Below are 11,347 nucleotides of genomic sequence, written 5' to 3' on the forward strand. Positions count from 1 at the left end.
TTGAGCGTATTGTCAGTTGACGGTGTCGTTTTAAAACTGAATGTGAAGCGGATGGTTCATAAACCTTACAGAGACCTTGTTATCACCTGAAACAAGGAATGTAAGAATCTCTTCCAAGTACTGCAGATATTAACTAATTAGTCTATTTTATTTTTATTTTATTTTTTTGCATGTATACAGAAAGACCAATCACAACAGACTTGACCAGCTGACCAGTCACCACAGTTTAGACTTATGGAAGGGAGGGGTTTACCGACTTTAAGCTCAGAACTGCTTTAAACAAATCGTTTCGAAATCATTGCAAAATGATTCTAATATTAAATATATATTTTGAGAAAATTACAATGTTTTCTGAGCTTAGATGCATTTATCGCTTGCATTGTATATGGAAAGACCGATCACAACAAACTTGGCCAGCTGACCAATCAGAGCAGAGTAGGCTTATGGAAGGGAGGGGTTCACCAACCTTAAGCTAAGAACTGCTTCAAACAAATCGTTTTTAAATCATTGCAAAATTATTCTAATATTAAATGTATATTTTGAGAAAATTACAATGTTTCTGACCTTAGATGCATTTAAACGTGTTGTTGTCACAGTCAGGCGGGTTGAGGAGTGAAGATGGACGAGGAGAACCGGAGTAACTGAATAATTGAAGTTTATTAAATAAAACACTGCAAAATGAACAAATAAACAAAACCGGGAGCAGGAAATGAGCACATGAAACAAAACAAACAGAAGTAACATAATCATTGACCGACAAACGGGGTGTGCAAACACAGACTCTTAAATACACTGAAAAACAAGGCGTGGTCACAAACAAGCTAACAAGATGACGAGGGGGAAATACAAATATGGGCAAGACTGAACTAACACAGACAAAACTAGAAGGGGGGGAGAAAAGGACTAAACCATAATAACTAGAAACAGAAGGGGAGAAAACACTGGGAGAACAGAAATACAAGACTAAAACCTGACAGTTGTAGGGGAGTTCAACACAATATTGGGACACTAAAATACCATGTGACTTGGTCTTTAAGATATCTATGATAAAATCTGAGCGCTTTCTGACATGTTCAAGGTCTAGAAAGGTAGTAACAATATTGTTAAAATAGTCCATGTGACATCAGTGGTTCAACCTTACTTTTATGAAGCTGTGAGAATACTTTTTGTGCTCAAAGGCAACAAAAATAATGAATTTATTCAACAGTTTCTTCTCTTATGTGTCTTCGATGTGCAGTTTGTTTTACTCTCCCTTTGAAAAATCGAATTTGTGAGATATTTTGCATATATCTGCTGCAATTTCTGTATTCCAATGAACTTTTAGCATTTTTGCAAATCCTGTTCAACATGGAAAAGAGGACATTGAACATTTTGTTAAACGTCATCTTTTGCGTTTGAAAAGACAGAAAAGAAACCGAAGACAGAAAACACTGAACAACATTAGTTGTTAGAGTTAATGGTTACAGATTTTCCAGGTTTTTCGTTCAAAAGAAAATATACCTTATTTTCTGACCTGGATTTTTACGTTCCATTATATTGATTCCAAACGTTTAATTTCTTTTCTTACGTGTCAGTCTTCGATGTGCATTCACGAGAGTACCACGACGCATGGCTCATAAAGCTCTCGGATTTCAGTCAAAATATCTTGATTTTTGTTCTGAAGATGAATGAAGGTCTTACAGGTTTGGAACGACATGAGGGTGAATAATTAATGACAGAATTTCCGTTTTACTCTCCCTTTAAAAAAATCTAATTTGTAAGATATTTTGCATTTTACTGCTGCAATTTCTGTATTTGAATGACTTTGTTTTTCAACTTTTAGCATTTCGCAGATCCTGTTCAACATGGAAAAGAGGACATTGAACATTTTGTTAAATGTCATCTTTTGCGTTTGAAAAGACAGAAAAGAAACCGAAGACAGAAAACACTGGACAACATGAGGGTGAGTTAATGGTTACAGATTTTCCGGGTGTTTCCTTCAATAGAAAACACCTTCTTTTCTGACCTGGATTTTTATGTTCCATTATATTGATTCCAAACCTGTAATTTTATCAGTTTAACGATAAACCCCCTGGCAGCTTTCTGACCTTCACCAAAAGAGTATTAAGAACTTCTATCAAAGCATAATCTGGTATTGCTAGTGCAGGCCCACACTTTCATTAAAATCAATGACTTTCATTCACTTAAAAGGCGTTACTTTGTCCCAGAGATATCCTGTAAATGAATTCAACTCAATGCATTAAAAAAAGAGAGAAAAACATCCCCGGAGAGCCGTCTGTATGTATAGCGTACGTGTGTGGCCGCATGCATGCGACATTTATATTGATGGGCCCTCAGGTCACAAGACCTGGAACGGCGTTCCCAGTTGTCCTTCCCCCCAGACGCCGGCGCTGGTCGCCAGTTTCCCACAGCTACGAATGGCTTTAGTGCTGAGCATTTATTCCTTGTGTTCTCCGCTGACAAAAAAGCCAAACCCATCTTCACGCATCATTAAATTTCATTACCATTTTCGAATTGCCTCCCGACTGCATGTTACCTCTGTCTCGCTTTAATCGCACAAACGCGCAATCAATCCCCTCCTGTCCTGCCGCGCCGACTGTTTATCTTGTCATTCACTGCCCGTGATGGAGGAGGTTCCCCGGGGACCGCTGAATAGCGCTGATAACACAAATGACCATATTTAGATGCCTTCAAACAGGTAGAGTTGAAGTGTGTGTGGGTGGGTGTGTGTACATGTGCGTCTTCAAACATTTTTCATCATGTTTAAGAATCTCTCATCCAGACGAGGATGTGAAGGTTACAGAGTACTGAGGCCTAGTAGTTTCGGGTGGTTTGATATCATTAATAACAGCCAGACATCGCGCCATGTGTCTCATAAAAGTTGGGGTTATGTACAGGGGTGAAGAACAGATAAGAAAAGTGCAGTTCAAAGACCCAAGACTCTGAAAAGTAATGATTATCTCACAAAAAAAAATAAAAAATAAAAAATAATGGATGGGGAATAGTTTATGCAATAGATTGTATAAACACACTATCAGTCAAAATACAGTTGACTAAATCTAGGGCTGTTCGATTCCGAAAATTTTGGAATCGATTCCGATTCCGATTCCTGGTTCTGGAATCGATTGGATTCGATTCCAGAATCGATTCCTCACAGTTGTTTCGATTCTTTTTCGATTCTTGTTTTTTAGATTGGAGGAAGCTAATTTCGCAATAAATGCAGGATGTATAGGTCGTATAAAGTTACCTTCTCATAATATGAAGCTTCATTTGTAAATATATATATATATATATATATATATATATATATATATATATATATATATATATATATATATACATACATACATACTATTTTTCTGTAGCTCTGACTGATTTAAAATTGTAATTCATTGCCCAGGAAATATAACCCACAGCTCAGCAGTGGACATGCATTTATTGCATGAATAAAACAAGACGACGTGTATAAAATGACAAAATTAGCAAACTATACACTGAAACAAAATAAACAGAACTTTAACAACAACACTGATATAAGAGCTATACTTTCGCAATAAATGCTGGATAATATAAGAGATCGTGGATATAAGAGCTCGTGGCGTAGCTGTCAATCAGATGCGCTCTCGGCCACTGATACGTGCTCTCTGCGTTTTCTTTCAGAGTTATCATTGGCTGATAGAAAGCTTAAATAAATGCTATTTTTAATATGTAAATCAAGACGCTCAAAATTGTGGACATCATGGGCCAGTTCTCCCGTAAAATAACATCTGAATCATTTTTTGAACTGGTTCATTTAATGATCTATCCGAACGAATCTTTTCGTGGAAATGTATCAGACTATATTAACTATTAGCGAGCAAGAGGCAAATTAATGGGTGCTTCTCAAACTGAAGGCTGCATCCTTAAACTCGTTTTTATTACGTTTATTTTCGTCAAAAGACGTTTGATGACTTGCAGCAGAAATATGCAGCCTTCATGGAATGCAGCCTTCCGTTTTGTTGAACTGAAAACGGCTCTGAATGAGGAGTCGATTCCCCTTGAGAGGATCGATTCCAAACGTTGGAATCGACTCTCGATTCCCAATGCCTCGGAATCGAGGAATCGATTCTTTTTGGAATCGATTCCCAGCCCTAACTAAATCTAAATCATACTTTTTTTTGTTAAATATTTGTATTGCCACTGTTAGCTGATATAAAAGTGTCACATTGGTTCCAAAAACATGACCTAGTGGCATAATGAATGTATAATACCCATATATATAGTGTTTTACCATGGTTGCCTTTACCGTAAATACAGTACACTACAGCAGCACATACATTTTGTTCCGTTCTGCAATTTGACTGATTTCAATTTTAAACCAGATCCAACTTGATTGGCTCAGTACGTGCTGTTCCCAAATGAATGATGGTCCTCCTGTTACAGTGCAGATAATGATAGACCTGTCCTTGATTTGCACACACACACTTTACTCCCCACAGCTTCGGTTTCCCACATCAGCTAGGCAAAATTGCGGTGGAATATGAAACCATCTTTTTTCATTTCACAGATCATCTTCCAGTTCGTCCTAAAAATGTATGTGTACTGAGAAAAGAGAAAGAGAAAGCAAGCCAGAGTGAGAATCTGTGACTCTGTGAGAGCGCGATCGGTGGCGAACCCTGGGTGTACGTGAGATGCTGACAGAAATAGTGTGTTCCTGGAGAGAGAAAGAGAGAGACAGAGCGATGAGCCGGCCAGAATCTATCAGCTGCTGCTGGGTGCGAGACATCTGGAGCGGCCAGATGCCCGTTCGGTCACTAATCACACCAACATCTCATTATGACCATTGATCAATCAATCTGTCTCGCCAGGCCTGCAGACCGCATGTTTATGACTATGAAGAAAAATACCCTGCCTTACCAACAAGGGTGAAACGTCATCTCAAGATTAAGCAATATTTATTTGGCATGCAGGGAGTATTGTCTTTCGTGGCTTTTAAAAAGACATTAACGCTTTTAGTAGTGGGAAATAGTTCTCGGGGGACCCTCTAAACCCAGAGGAAAATTGTATTGCCTTTTCACGGCTCTTAATGGAGCCTTAATCAGTTATTTTTCATTTGAAAACTTTATCTCAGTTGTTTCTGCTAAAGTTCTTTAGGGGAAATAAAACGGATGCAAATAAGACATACAGTAATAGTATAGTAGTAAATCAAACGCTCTGCTTTTATGATTGGTTTTACCCTTTAGCGTCTTCACAGCTGGTCACTGTCTACTAACAAGCCATATATCAATGGCTTGAATCTCAAAATACACTCTTTAAAATAAACTTGCTTCACAATGCTGTAGAAGAACCTGTTTTGTCCAAATGGTTCCATAAAGAACCTTCAACATTTGAAGAACCTTTCTGTTTTACAAAAGGTTCTTTGTGTTGAGAAGAAGGTTCTTCAGATTATAAAAAGGTAAGAAAGAGATGTTTCTTTAATGATCCTTTGACTGAATGGTTCTTTGTGGAAGCACCTTTAATTTTAAAAGTGTAGTGCCAAAAAAGCTAAATAAAAGGTGGCATTTATTCCATGATAAACCTTATAGACAGAAATGCAACTGAAACGTTCAAGACCTAGAAAGGTGGTGAGGATATTGTTAAAATAGTCCTTGTGACATCAGTGAAAAGAAAGAAAACAATAATAGTGACTTTATTCAACATTTTATTTTCTGTGTCAGTCTTCACCACATGTTCACTATCTAAAGTTTTATGGAATTTCTGGATGATCACAAATCATCCATGCCAAACGGCAACTATATTTCAGAAAATACCACAAAACACTTTTACATTTCACAGCATTGCATTTGAGGTTTAGCTGCATCCAACAAACGTTCTAGAAACGATACTAAAGTAGCCAAATCACAGGTTACATAGTTTTGGCAGCTCTTAAAGTAATAGCAGCCAAATAAGCTAATAACCCAGCTGATGTGATGTCTGTTAATCAAAGAATAAAAAAGAGGAAATCAATAACTTTTGTAGCTTTAAGGATTCATATATTTAATTTAGTATTCAGCGTTTGATAACTTTATTCAATTTCTGTATTTTCCTTCTTGTTGAAGGGCACCAGGTAATTGGGTTTATGTGAAGATTATTTTTAAGGTTACTTAAATTAGAAGTTGTTTTTTAAGTCTGATAATTGTTAAAATTGATAGCTCTCAGTTATAATGTCTATTAGTCAATGGTTAAATATTAGCTATTGTGATTTATTTATTTATGTATTTATATTTTACAGCACCATTATGAATATAAAAATGTTGACACAATATAAAGCACTTGCTCTGGCCTTTGTTTTAAATGATTTTGTTCCATTGTTGTGCTTATTATTATCTGCTGCTGTTGAATAAGGAGGATGACGCAGTTGGTCGGTGTGGAATTTGTCCCACCCATCCTCCACTGTGATTGGATGGCTGACTAAAATTGACAGTGACAACCGCTGCATATTACCCAAAGCTGAACATTCTTCAACACTCGATACCAAGAAAAAAACGCTTAGCGTCTTGTCAAGCTCCTGCAGATTTCAAACGTAGCGAGGTCGGTAAAAACAACTGAAGAAAAAAAATGCGCTAAAAATGCTTTGCTGGACATGCGGTCTAAGTTTTAGTGCTGCTAGCCTCAGCCTCAGATGTCATGCCCACAGACCACTGGCTGAACATCTGACGCATATTGCACACAAAAGTGGAAACACTGCAGGAGTTTCGAAGTCGTCAACTGATTGGTTAACTTATGCAAAATTTCCGGGCGATTTGTGTATTGCGTTCTTTAACGTTCCACCGGAAAACAAAGATGCCAAACCCCTCATGGAAGATAAAAAGCCACTGTGTTTACAACTGACGATGATCGCTTATCAGGGTCAACTAAATGCTGAATTTTCAAAAGTACACTCTTAAAAATAAAGGTGCATCAAAAGGTTCTTCAAGCGATGCCATAGAATAACCATTTTGGTTCCACAAAGAACTGTTTAGTCAAAGGTTCTTTAAAGAGCCATTTCTTGCTTACCTTTTTATAATCTGAAGAACCTTATTTGGCACAAAGAACCTTTTATGAAACAGAAAGGTTCTTCAGATGTTAAAGGTTCTTTAGATTAGATTAGATTAGATTCAACTTTATTGTCATTACACATGTACATGTACAAGTACAAGGCAACGAAATGCAGTTTAGGTCTAACCAGGAGTGCAATAAGCAGCAAGTGCAGGATAAAGGTATAATTTATAAGTTATAAGTGCACTTATAGGAGATATGTACAGGGGGAAGCTATGGATAATATTTACAGATGAAGTACTGTGAACATAATTTACAGATGATAATTAACTACAATTAGAATGTATAAATAGATGAACACAATATACAGGTTGCTATTAACTATAATGTAAGTTGCAGGTAGATTTATGGAACCATTTAGACAAAAAGGTTCTTCTATGGCCTTGTGAAGCACCTTTATTTTTAAGAGTGTATGTGAAATATTCTTTAGTTCTTTAGAAAGTTATAATCTTTAAAATATGTTGCTTTCCACACTGGTCTGTTATTGTAGAGACATTTCAAAGCGGCCAAGTTTCCCAGATCTTCTGCTGTCAGACTGAAGGTCTGTCTACGCCAGACTATGTGCTGCTGCCCAGAGACAATTGAGATATTAAAGAGAACTAATTTGTGATTTTCTCTGTAGTTAGACTACAGTAATTGATTTGAGAAATCCTTTATTAAATTAAAAACCAGAAACTTTCTGTTTCTTCAGGTCACTGAGAAGAAAAATCAGACCAGAGACTTGTGGGAAAGTCACCTCGCATCAAACTCAAATTCATGAACACGGGCTGAATGAAGAATGCTTGATCTAATGCCTCACCTGCCAAAGGCAGTTAGAAAGCACAGAACAAGGATCGGACATTTGCTTCATGTTCCAGGGCTTGATCTGTTGGGCACTGTAAATACAAGCTGCAATTTCTAGAGAGACGCTCAGAGCTTAGCCTGCGGCAGGGCCGATGTTTTCACTTGTGTGCAGAGGACATAGCCGCCCACAGCAGGACATAAAGTCCCCAGAGATCCGGCTTTCATTAAAAAAAAAAAAAAAAAATTCTGTCGGAGAGCCTGTTATTACAGCCTGGGATGATATGATGGGTAATATCAACAGGTGTATCCATCTCCTGTGGGTGAATAGAAAATAAGTGATAAGTGAGTATTTAATCGTAGCTTTATTAAACCGTTCATTATGCAGAAACAGTGCTGTTTACAGGAAATTCACAGCATTTCAGTGAGGAGAATACAAATACCGCCACTCTAGATTTCCAAAACACATTATAAAACGGTAAGTTCACCTTAAAATAAAAACTCTATCATAATTTACTTACCCTTATGTCATTCCAAACCCGTATGACTTGCTTTTATTCAGTGGAACACAAAAAGAGATGTTCTACAGAAAGTTCAAGCTGCTCTTTTCCATACATCAAAGCCATATAATTCCAAAAAGGTTCTTCACAAGGCTGAACTGTTAAAAATTTGGTTCCATGAAGATTCTTTAATATTCTTGGAATCCTTTGATTCCACAAAAGCTTAAATCAAATGGGTTTCCTACTAAGATAAATGGTCCTTGTAAGAACTTTTCACTGAAAGGTCCTTTGAGAAACCCCAAAAGGTTCTTCAAAGGCATTACTGCAAACCCCACTTAGTTTTCAAAGTCATGCAATAGCTTTAGAATGCCATTTGAGCTTGAACATATTGATACTTGAGTAAATAAGGACAACCGTTCCTTCAGCAAACAAGTTTGGGAGTAATAAAAACCTGCTTTTGTCAAAGCTTAATTGCTAGTTGGAAACTGAATTTTATGGACGCTCTGATTAACATTGTGACGCAAGATAAAAACAACCCGAACGGCAGGGGTTCCAGTAGTTAACGGTAGCCAGGGAGCTATCTTTACATATATTAGCATTTTATGTGTCATTTTATTATAGCTGATGTTACCTGGTGGGCCCTCAATATTTTGCAGAAGAATACTGTGCTTGATTAATGTAGTAATTAAGTAGTTTCCTTTGAGCGTTGCCATAGAAATGAATAATTTAGTCCGAGGACGTGAACTGTGTAGGATCTCCAAGTTATCTCGTAATTGCGATAATTCCAACGAGACATGAAAACAGTTAACCGTTTGCACAAAGCAGCTATTTTTAGGTGATTTAACATCCTTATTTCACTTCAAGAACATTTAGATAAGAATGTATTAGCATGTTTGTTAAAATGTGCATGTTATTAACTGTAGACTTAAAAACCATGTTATTTTGTGGTATCTGTACACAACTGTATTGTGGTGTATAACAGTTGATAAAATTTAGCTTATACCAGAGTATAGTTTTCCCTTACAAAAATTAACCATGGTTTTGCTACAAATAAAACCCCAAAACTATGGTTCCTATGGTTAAACTATGGTTAGAGTGGCAAAACCATGGCTAATTTGTGGTAACCATGGTTTTGCCACTCTAACCATAGTTTAACCATGGTATTTGTAGTAAAACTGTGGTTATACAAATGGTAATCAATCCCCCCCCCAAAACAAACAAACAAACAAACAAACAAAAACACAATTACTACACTTTTCCCAGATAGCACACGTACGTCTGCAAGATGTGTGTTAAAGATCACCTGAACTGGAGAACATCTGCTGTGTACAAACATCTGACAGACGTCTGTAAGATGTCAGTTTTACATACATTCTAAATCTAAATCCTAAATTCTAAATACATTCATAAACATCTTAAAGACATCTATTATATGTCTATTTGACATCTAATAGGAAACAGTTGTTTGACCTTAAAAAAGTAAGTGTTCGTGCTGCCTTAAAATTTTAAGTTTAGTCAACATAAAATGTTAAGTTGGACTATGTGATAACGTGGATGTTTGAGTTGAGTAAACTCAAAATTTCAAAGCAGTACGAACACTTACTTTTTTAAGTTGAAGCTACTTTTTTTTACATTGTATATATGTATTGCAGATGAGCAAACACTCTAAAAAATATGTCTTTCAGATGTATTTGCAGAAGTCAAATAGACATCTCCGTGATGTATGTGTGCTATCAGGGTTACTATAATAAAACTATGGTTACTTTTTGTAAGCTAAAATGTTAATTCTAAAAAATATGCTATATGTGTTCACCAAAAAAAGTAATAAAAGTTAGAAAGAAGCTGTATAATGCTACGCCCATTTCCAACTTCCTCATCTGGTGTGGTTGATGTTCTGCAGTGGTACGTCTGGTCAAAGTGTGTGAGTCATTGGTCACTCGTGATGAATGGTTCACACTAGACAAAACACCACCTGTTCGGTGCTGCCGCACAGCTGTGTGAAAACACCTCAGAAAACCATTAATAGCTACTGTTTGCCTTAGATTGTTGTAAACGTTGGTTGTAACCTAAAATCTTGGACGTTCAGTTGCTTTTTTGTTTTCTTCCATGATAGCGCATATACATCTCTGAGATGTCTATTTGGTTTCTGCATTTACGTCTGCAAGACGTATTTTTTAGTGTGTGTGCTCATCTGCAATATGTCTATAGGACATTTCCTCAGATGTCAGATAGACGTCTATTAAATGTCTTTAAGATGTTTATGATTCAGAATGTATGTAAAACTGACATCTTAAAGATTTCTGTCAAATATTTGTACACAGCAGATGCTTTTCAGATCATGTGATCTTTAACAGACATCTTGCAGACGTATGTGCTATATGGGCATATTCACTTGTGGCTAGTAATGCCACCAAATTTTTAACACTTTCCGTAAGTGGTAACAACCATGTCATCCAAGATGTTCATGTCTTTCTTTCTTCATTCAAAAAGAAATCAAGGTTGCTGAGGAAAACATCCCTGGATTTTTCTCAATAGAGTGGACTTTGATGGGAGTCAATGGGTTGAAGGTCCAAACTGCAGTGTTTACAAAGTGAATGTGCAAACGCCCTTTTCAAAAAAGGTAAAACAACAATGTCGGACGATTTTGAAGTACACAGAACTTTGAGTACACAGTACTGAGTACACAGACAAAGAGCTAACCAACTTTTCCAACTTGATTATGCCATAGAAGAAGTAGAAGTTGAAGAAGTAGAAGTAGAAGTAGAAGTCGAAGAAAAACCTAGGCAGAAACCATAGAAGAAGTCAAAGAAGTAGAAGCCAAGGCAGAATCCATAGAAGCCATGGAAGAAATCGAAGAAAAGGTTGAAGTACAAGTCTAAGAAAAAGTCGAAGAGGCAGAAGCCATAGAAAAAGTCAAAGAAGTAGAAGTTGAAGAAAAAGTCGAAAGGCAGAATTTATTAAAAAAAAAAAAGTTGAAGAGACAGAAGCCATAGAAGAAGTCAAATTCAAAG

The sequence above is a fragment of the Garra rufa genome, chromosome 7, assembly GCF_049309525.1.
Source record: "Garra rufa chromosome 7, GarRuf1.0, whole genome shotgun sequence".
In the NCBI taxonomy this organism is placed as follows: domain Eukaryota; kingdom Metazoa; phylum Chordata; class Actinopteri; order Cypriniformes; family Cyprinidae; genus Garra; species Garra rufa.